This window comes from Cyclopterus lumpus, chromosome 1, assembly GCF_009769545.1.
Source record: "Cyclopterus lumpus isolate fCycLum1 chromosome 1, fCycLum1.pri, whole genome shotgun sequence".
NCBI lineage: Eukaryota > Metazoa > Chordata > Actinopteri > Perciformes > Cyclopteridae > Cyclopterus > Cyclopterus lumpus.
The window spans coordinates 27,091,939-27,101,336 of NC_046966.1; the positions used below are offsets into that span (position 1 = coordinate 27,091,939).

At 43.9% G+C, this 9,398-nt stretch overlaps 1 pseudogene; it reads right to left on the minus strand.

Annotated features, from left to right (window-relative positions):
• Positions 1 to 9,327, minus strand: part of LOC117729401 — a 32,280-nt pseudogene extending 22,953 nt beyond the window's left edge.
• Between the last annotated feature and the right edge of the window lie 71 nt (positions 9,328 to 9,398).

Sequence of the window (9,398 nt, forward strand, 5' to 3'; positions counted from 1 at the left end):
CACTACTACTACAACTATGACTACTACAACAACTACTACTACTACTGGTATTTCTACGATGACTACTACTACTGGTACCACTACTACTACTACTACTACTACTGGTACCACTACTACTACTACCACTACTACTACTACTACTACTGGTACCACTACTACTACCACTACTACTACTACTACTACTACTACTACTACTACTACTACTACTACTACTACTGCTGCTACTACTACTACTGCTACTACTGGTACCACTACTACTACTACTACTACTGGTACCACCACTACTACTACTACCACTACTACTACTACTGGTACCACTACTACTACCACTACTACTACTCCTACTACAAGTACCACTACTACTACTACAACTATGACTACTACAACACCTACTACTACTACTGGTATTTCTACGACGACTACTACTACTGGTACCACTACTACTACTACTACCACTGGTACCACCACTACTACTACTACTACTACTACTACTACTACTACTGGTACCACTACTACTACTCCTACTACAAGTACCACTACTACTACTACAACTATGACTACTACAACAACTACTACTACTACTGGTACCACCACTACTACTACTACTGGTACCACTACTACTACTACTACTACTAATACTACTACTACTACTACTACTACTGCTGCTACTACTACTACTGCTACTACTGCTGCTACCACCACTACTACTACTACCACTACTACTACTACTACTACTGGTACCACTACTACTACCACTACTACTAATACTACTACTACTACTACTACTGCTGCTACTACTACTACTGCTACTACTGGTACCACTACTACTACTACTACTACTACTACTGGTACCACCACTACAACTACTATAACAACAACTACTACAACTATGACTACTACAACAACTACTACTACTACTGGTACCACTACTACTACTACTCACAAAGCTGGCAACCACCTTGACTATATGTTCACCAGAAACTGCTCTACAGCTAACCTCACTGTAACTCCACTTCCTGTCTCTGACCACTTCTTCATCTCTTACTCTCTCCCACTCTTTGGAACTGACAACCCTCCCACAACGGACTCTGCACCTGTCCGTCGCAACATCCGCACCCTCTCACCCTCTCTCTCTCTCTCTCTCTCTCACCCTCCTCTCTGGCCTCCTCTGTTCTGTCAGCCCTTCCTTCAACCGATTCCTTCTCACTCATGCAGCCTAACTTTGCCACTGACACTCTCCTCTCTACGCTGTCGTCCTCTCTTGATTCTCTCTGTCCTCTTACGACTCTAAAGGTCCTCAAGTCCTCTCCGGCTCCGTGGCTGTCCGAACCGGTGCGCGCCAAGAGAGCCACTATGTGAGCATCGGAAAGGAAATGGCGAAAATCCAAACACGCCAGTGACCTGCTTGCCTATCAATCTCTTCTCTCCTCCTTCTCTGCGTCCATCTCTGCAGCCAAAAGTTTGTTCTATCAATCCAGAATCGAATCCTCTTTATCTAACCCTAAAAAGCTCTTCTCAATTTTTTCCAACCTCCTTGACCCCCCTGTCCCCCCCCTCCCTCCCCCCTTCTACCAAGACACTTTGTTGACTACTTTACAAAAAAGATAGACGACATACGCTCTTCATTTACTAATCCATCTTCCATAACTACACCTCCAGTAACTTCACCTTCTTCCCCCTCGTTTTCCTCTTTTATCCCCCTGTCTCCTAATCAAGTTCTTACCTTGGTAACCTCTGACCCCCCAACCACCTGCCCCCTTGACCCCATCCCGTCTCACATTCTCCAGTCCATTGCTCCTGACCTTCTTCCCTTTCTCACCCATCTTATTAACACCTCCCTCTCAACCGGCTGTTTCCCTAACTCTCTGAAGGAGGCGGAGTCAACCCTCTCCTGAAGAAACCCACTCTCGACCCATCTGAAGTCAACAACTACAGACCTGAAGTCAATAACTACAGACCTGAAGTAAACAACTACAGACCTGAAGTCAACAACTACAGACCTGAAGTCAACAACTACAGACCTGAAGTCAACAACTACAGACCTGAAGTCAACAACTACAGACCTGAAGTCAACAACTACAGACCTGTCTCTCTCCTCCCCTTCCTTTCCAAAACTCTAGAGCGAGCTATCTTTAACCAAGTCTCCTCCTTTCTCCACAGTAACAACCTTCTAGACCCCCACCAGTCTGGATTCAAGACAGGCCACTCAACAGAGACTGCCCTCCTTGCTGTCTCTGAGCAGCTTCACACTGCTAGAGCAGCCTCTCTCTCCTCTGTCCTTATCCTTCTAGACCTTTCTGCTGCCTTTGACACAGTGAACCACCAGATCCTCATGTCCTCCCTCCAGGACCTGGTATCTCAGGCATCGCACTCTCACTCTTCTCATCCTACCTCACCGACCGCTCTTACCGGGTAACCTGGAGAGGATCTGTGTCTGAGCCTTGTCCTCTGACTACTGGGGTCCCTCAGGGCTCAGTCCTTGGTCCTCTTCTCTTCTCTCTGTACACCAACTCTATCTCTCTGTCATTCGCTCGCATGGCTTCACCTACCACAGCTATGCTGACGACACCCAACTGATCCTCTCGTTTCCCCAATCTGAAACACAGGTAGCAGCACGAATTTCTGCCTGTCTGACCGACATCTCTCAGTGGATGTCTGACCGACATCTCTCAGTGGATGTCTGACTGACATCTCTCAGTGGATGTCTGATTGACATCTCTCAGTGGATGTCTGACTGACATCTCTCAGTGGATGTCTGATTGACATCTCTCAGTGGATGTCTGACTGACATCTCTCAGTGGATGTCTGACCGACATCTCTCAGTGGATGTCTGACCGACATCTCTCAGTGGATCTCTGACTGACATCTCTCAGTGGATGTCCGCTCACCACCTGAAAATTAACCCGGACAAGACTGAACTTCTCCTCCTTCCAGGAAAAGGTTCTCCCACCCACAACCTAACTATCACCTTCAACAACTCAGTGCTGGTTCCGACTCCGACTGCCAGGAACCTTGTGTGATACTTGACAGTCGACTCTCCCTGACTGCCAACATCACCGCAATAACACGCTCCTGTAGGTACATGCTGTACAACATCAGGAGAATACGACCTCTTCTCACTCAGAAGGCGGCACAGGTTCTGGTCCAGGTTCTGGTCCAGGTTCTGGTCCAGGTTCTGGTCCAGGCTCTGGTCATCTCACGGCTGGACTATTGCAACTCCTCCTTCAGGTCTACCTGCTAATGCCATTCGACCTCTACAGCTCATCCAGAATGCAGCTGCTCGACTGGTCTTCAACCTCCGAAATTTACCCACACTACTCCGCTCCTCCGCGACCTTCACTGGTTACCGGTGGCCGCCGCATCCGCTTCAAAACATTGGTACTTATGTACCGTGCGGCGAACAGATCGGGTCCGGTCTACATCCAGGACATGGTCTAACCTCACACCCAGGACATGGTCTAACCTCACACCCAGGACATGGTCTAACCTCACACCCAGGACATGGTCTAACCTCACACCCAGGACATGGTCTAACCTCACATCCAGGACATGGTCTAACCTCACACCCAGGACATGGTCTAACCTCACATCCAGTACATGGTCTAACCTCACACCCAGGACATGGTCTAACCTCACACCCAGGACATGGTCTAACCTCACACCCCAGCCCGTTCACTTCACTCGGCTTCTGCCAATCAGCTTGTAGCTCCTTCACTTCGAGCTAAACACTCAACAAAATCACGACTGTTTGCTGTGCTGGCTCCTCATTGGTGGAACGAGCTCCCCATTGACATCAGGACAGCAGGAAGTCTCTACATCTTCCGTCGGAAACTAAAAACACATCTTTTTCGACTATACCTTGAATAGGGAAGGTAGAGCCGTAGTAGCACTTAAATGTCCCTTACCGATAGCACTTTGTTGTTTAGCACTTTAGTAGCACTTAAATGTCTCTTACAGATAGTATTCTGTAGTTTAACGTTATTGAAGAAATTGTACTTGCTTGATTTTTGTTGTTCTGAGTTTGGACTCATGGTTTAATGCACTTATTGTAAGTCGCTTTGGATAAAAGCGTCAGCTAAATGACATGTAATGTAATGTAATACTACTACTACTACTACTACTACTACTACTCCTACTACAACTACTACTAGTACCACTACTACAACTACTATGACAACAACTACTACAACTATGACTACTACAACAACTACTACTACTACTACTACTACTACTACTGGTATTTCTACGACGACTACTACTACTACTAAGACTACTAATACGATGAGTCCTACAACTACTACAACTACTACTACAACTATGATTACTAATACTACTAAAACTACTACTACTGGTACTACTACTACTACTACGACTGCTACTCCAACTACTACTACTACTAAATCGACTACTAATACTAATATCTAAATAGATAGAATATTAAGATTGAAAATATCTTAATATTAAACACAATTAAAATGTTAAATCCTAAGATTACACAATCCCATCAGATGGTTTGACATATTTTTACAACCTCCATCATAACAGTAATTGTGCATCATACTTAGCTTTTCATTAATATAGCTAATAGATAAGTTATACTGTATATAGTAATATTTCTGCTGACTCGTTTTTCATTGTAGCTACAGAACATTCGGAAATATCTTAATAATGTAATATCTATTTTACTTGATCCTATGAATGTGTGCTTTATCCAGTATTGAGCATATTTATTTGTGGATTTTATGTTAAAAACTAAATTTTAGATTGTGTTTATAGTATTGTGAATATAACATCTGCATATATAACATCTGTATATATAACCTTCAGACCCGCAAACCAAAGCAAACTTCACGAAAGCTCGAAAGCATATGGCGTTCCACCAATCTGGAAGAATCACGCTTAGTTTGGCGAGATAGTCTTAAAACATATAAAAAGGCTCTCCGTAATGCCAGAGCAGCCTATTACTCATCAGTAATAGAGAAAAATAAGAACAACCCCAGGGTTCTCTTTAGCACTGTAGCCAGGCTGACAGAGAGTCACAGCTCTGTGGAGCCGTGTATTCCTATAGACCTCAGTAGTAATGACTTCATGAACTTCTTCAATGAAAAGATTTGAACTATTAGAGGCAAGATTGATGATCTCTTGCCCTCAACTACTGCCGATCTGTCATCAAGAGGAGTGGCCTTGGAAACGGCTGTATGCCCTGATGTATATTTGGATAGCTTTTCTCCCATTAACCTAGACCAATTGTCCTCAACGGTTTCTACTTCTAAACCGTCTACCTGTCTCTTGGACCCCATCCCAACGAGGCTGCTTAAAGACGTGTTGCCTTTAGTTGGCACCTCTCTGTTGGATATTGTTAATGTGTCTTTGCTAACAGGCCATGTACCACATTCCTTCAAAGTAGCTGTAATTAAACCTCTCCTGAAGAAGACCACTCTTAATCCAGAGGTGTTGGCTAACTACAGACCGATCTCTAACCTTCCCTTCCTCTCTAAGATCCTTGAGAAAGTAGTCGCAAATCAGTTGTGTGACTTTCTACATCAGAAAAGTTTATTTGAGGAGTTTCAGTCAGGATTTAGAAAACAGCACAGAGACAGCACTGGCAAACAAAAAACAACACAGCTGTAATTTACTGTGCAGGGGACTTTTAGTCTGTAAAGCCTCTGAAAACATAAAGCAGATACACTGACCCCGCCGCCATCTTTGTAGGTCCGCTCCTTTTCATACAAATGGACGGTGCGTCTTGAGGCTCAAACGCGTTGTCTTTCGTTGCGTTTCTAAGGACGCTCCTCAGACCGACCTCTTCCTCTACAGGACTCGGTCTGCAGTCCGCTGCTCTCCATTTGGCCGAGGCTTGTGTTCATTGTTCATGTGTTCATTGTTCATGTGTTCATGTGTTCATTGTTCATGTGTTCATTGTTCCTGCGTTGGTTTATCACAGTTCTCCCGCACACCGCAGTAGTCTGACCAAGTTTCGCTCCACTGGTTGTTTCAATGCTGCGTGACGCCTTTAAGACGTCCTTCATGCTCGTAGTCCTCCAATGATGAGATAACTCCAGTTTGAGTGGTTATAAATAACTTTGCTTTTATCAACTACGCCTTCTGGTAGAGATTTAAAATGAAAATGTCCATTTAAAAGTGCATTCCATGTTCTCGGTCAATGTATGCAGTAGCATGGATTGCTGCGTTAACGCGTTAATAACACGTTAATAACACGTTAATAACACGTTAATAACACGTTAATAACGCGTTAATAACGCTCCCAGCCCTAATAGAACATGTGTATATATTAAGATGCCCCTATGAACCTTGTTAGGGTTAAAGTCAGCCGGTCTTTATCCACCTCCTCTTTGTGTTTCTTCACCTCAATCCAGGCCGTCCTCCAGCTGGTAGAGACGTTCACTTTGCCCAATATGGCTGCTTGAGGAGTTCTCATGTGTGTCCTGGTGTTCTCATGTTCTCATGTGTGTCCTGGTGTTCTCATGTGTGTGCTGATGTTCTCATGTTCTCATGTGTGTGCTGGTGTTCTCATGTTCTCATGTGTGTGCTGGTGTTCTCATGTTCTCATGTGTGTGCTGGTGTTCTCATGTTCTCATGTGTGTCCTGGTGTTCTCATGTTCTCATGTGTGTCCTGGTGTTCTCATGTGTGTCTTGGTGTTCTCATGTTCTCATGTGTGTCTTGGTGTTCTCATGTTCTCATGTGTGTCCTGGTGTTCTGATGTTCTCATGTGTGTCCTGGTGTTCTGATGTTCTCATGTGTGTGCTGGTGTTCTCATGTTCTCATGTGTGTCCTGGTGTTCTCATGTTCTCATGTGTGTGCTGGTGTTCTCATGTTCTCATGTGTGTCCTGGTGTTCTCATGTTCTCATGTGTGTGCTGGTGTTCTCATGTTCTCATGTGTGTCCTGGTGTTCTAATGTTCTCATGTGTGTCCTGGTGTTCTCATGTGTGTCTTGGTGTTCTCATGTTCTCATGTGTGTCCTGGTGTTATCATGTTCTCATGTGTGTCCTGGTGTTCTCATGTTTTATTAATGTTTCCGACAAGTGCTTCATGCCTCTTACTCCGGTATCTGTCCATGCTGGATCGGTCCCCGTTGATTTATAAAGCAAAATACGGCATTAGCACGACAGCATCCGGCTAGCCAAACCTTCCTGGTGTACCGGTCTCTAGAGAAGCTTCTAAACCTTCCTGGTGTACCGGTCTCTAGAGAAGCTTCTAAACCTTCCTGGTGTACCGGTCTCTACACAAGCTTCCAAACCTTCCTGGTGTACCGGTCTCTACAGAAGCTTCTAAACCTTCCTGGTGTACCGGTCTCTACAGAAGCTTCCAAACCTTCTTGGTGTACCAGTCTCTACAGAAGCTTCCAGACCTTCCTGGTGTACCGGTCTCTACAGAAGCTTCCAAACCTTCTTGGTGTACCAGTCTGTACAGAAGCTTCCAGACCTTCCTGGTGTACCGGTCTCTACAGAAGCTTCTAAACCTTCCTGGTGTACCGGTCTCTACAAAAGCTTCCAAACCTTCTTGGTGTACCAGTCTCTACAGAAGCTTCCAGACCTTCCTGGTGTACCGGTCTCTACAGAAGCTTCTAAACCTTCCTGGTGTACCGGTCTCTACAGAAGCTTCCAGACCTTCCTGGTGTACCGGTCTCTACAGAAGCTTCCAAACCTTCCTGGTGTACCGGTCTCTACAGAAGCTTCCAAACCTTCCTGGTGTACCGGTCTCTACAGAAGCTTCCAAACCTTCCTGGTGTACCGGTCTTTACAGAAGCTTCCAAACCTTCCTGGTGTACCGGTCTCTACAGAAGCTTCCAGACCTTCCTGGTGTACCGGTCTCTAAAGAAGCTTCCAGACCTTCCTGGTGTACCGGTCTCTACAGAAGCTTCTAAACCTTCCTGGTGTACCGGTCTCTACAGAAGCTTCCAGACCTTCCTGGTGTACCGGTCCATATGTTCTGCATATATATAACATCTGTATATATACTATCTCCATATATAACATCTGCATATATATATAATCTGCATATATACCATATGTATAAATAACATCTGAATATATAACATCTGTATATATACAACATCTACATATATAACATCTATATATATAACATCTGTATATATATATATAACATCTACATATACAACATCTACATATATAACATATGTATATATACCATATGTATATATAACATCTGCATATATAACATCTGTATATATATAACATCTACATATATAACATCTGTATATATAACATCTGTATATATATAACATCTACATATACAACATCTACATATATAACATATGTATATATAACATATGTATATATAACATCTGCATATATAACATCTGTATATATACAACATCTACATATATAACATCTGTATATATATAACATCTGCATATATAACATCTGTATATATAACATCTGTATATACAACATCTGCATATATAACATCTACATATATAACATATGTATATATAACATATGTATATATATAACATCTGCATATATAACATATGTATATATAACATCTGTATATATATACAACATCTACATATACAACATCTAAATATATAACATATGTATATATAACATCTGCATATATAACATATGTATATATAACATATGTATATATATACAACATCTACATATATAACATATGTATATATAACATCTGCATATATAACATATGTATATATAACATCTGCATATATAACATCTGTATATACAACATCTGCATATATAACATCTACATATATAACATATACCTATACAATATGTATGTATAACATCTGCATATATATATATATATGAACATCTGCATATACAACATCTGTATCCATGAGTTTTTTTCCATGACGGTGGAACAGCAGGTTTTCTGCCAACAACACCACTTCCTCCAGGCCACCCCGCCCTTCCAACCCCACCCTTTTATCAAAACGGGTCCGGGTCCGGGTTCTTACCGTGGGCCTCTTCCAGGTGACTCCCCGGACCTTGGAGGAGCTCCGGCCCAGCTCCTTGAAGCCCAGGGCCTCGGGCGCGGCGGGGAAGGCCGGGTCGCAGAACAGTTTCCCTGCGGAGCGGCACTGAGCGCGCAGGGCGGCGAAGTCCTGGTTCAGGTAGCGCACCGCGTTGGCATTGCTGCCGAAGCCCGCAGCCAGGGCCCGCTTCTTGGCCAGAGTGGAGGCCACGCCGGACATGATGGCGGAGAACACGAAGAAGAAGAACAGTTAGAAACTCTGCGCTGATTCTTCTGAGCAAACTTTTCCTCTCAGAGTCAGACCTCCGCCCCGAGGAGGAGCCAGAGGTCCGCCTGACGCGCCGCGCGCCGCACCCTCTTGGAGGGGTCTGTGTGTGTGTGTGTGTGTGTGTGTGTGTCTGTGTGTGTGCGTGTGTGTCT